The 1,053-nt window shown below is 40.1% G+C and overlaps 1 protein-coding gene across 5 annotated transcripts in view; it reads left to right on the top strand.

Annotated features, from left to right (window-relative positions):
• dazap1 (DAZ associated protein 1) overlaps positions 1–1,053 on the top strand; it is a 20,576-nt gene that overhangs the window by 16,943 nt on the left and 2,580 nt on the right. The gene's annotated exons all lie outside the window — the stretch shown is intronic.

Here is a 1,053-nt window from a genome sequence, read left to right as displayed (position 1 = left end):
ATGTGATTGCTGTCAGTCATGGCAGGTGTTCATGTTGTTCAGTGTTTCCTGCTTATGCTTATCTTCCATCCAGCTTTTTGCATTTAGTGTCCGCTGCCTTTCCAGGCACTCAGTCCAGTAAACGAGTTCTTTGTGAAATGAGCAGATTAATCAGAGACGCTGCTGCTGATGATGATGATGATGATGATGATGGTGGTGTTGTGGACACAAATCACACACCTCCTCTATGAAAGTGTATGTGACAGTAGCAGGAACTGGACTGTTTCACCCGTGTAAGGTTAGTAAATGGTTGAGGTTAGACACATAAAGCAAGTTTGGTTTCAGTTAAGGTTAAGTTAAGGCTTATTTGGAGTTAGGGAGTTAAAATAATGTGGTGAGAGCGAAGGTCAAACTAGGAGTTTTGCATGTTTAATTAAATGCCAGTCATTTTTCTAATGCATCCCATATATTTTTATTGATTCGACCCCTCCAGGCAGCCACTGGCTTTACTTTTATTAAAGTACACTGTGAAGCTTTATTTATAGGTTATTTATCACAGTAAACGTTTGTTTACTGTTTTTTTCTGTCAAAACTCCTTCTTGGTGCATTCAAGAACACTTTGACGTCTGAAATGTGAGAACTGACTGCTGAAATTAAACTCATTACCTCCGCCAAGGATGTTTTCGGTGCCGTTTGTTTGTCAGCAGGATTACAGACATTGGTGAAAGGGTGTGACATCCGGATCACGGCTGGATACACATACTATATATTTGACTTTCATTAACATTGCGTGATTGGTCGATAGTTATCCAGACAGATTAAGTGTTGCTCTTGGAGATTAGTGTATATAGAGGACTGGACTGTTGGCTTTGGCAGAGGTCCATGTTATGTTATGTCCACGTTGGATTTATAGATTCCGTTTTTTTTTAACAATAGACGTTAATATACGGCAAATTTAGGATGTTAAATTGTCCTTGAATGACCGAGCAAGGACAGTTCTCTCAGCACAAGAACTGGGGCTGTGAACCTGAAGTTTTGGCAATAATCAGCGCTTACAACTGGAGTACACGAAAC

Source organism: Morone saxatilis, unplaced genomic scaffold, assembly GCF_004916995.1.
Source record: "Morone saxatilis isolate NCDOM2014 unplaced genomic scaffold, NCSU_SB_2.0 Contig12, whole genome shotgun sequence".
NCBI lineage: Eukaryota > Metazoa > Chordata > Actinopteri > Moronidae > Morone > Morone saxatilis.
Note: the sequence above shows the minus strand (reverse complement) of the source record. Positions and strands in the feature narration are given on the sequence as shown.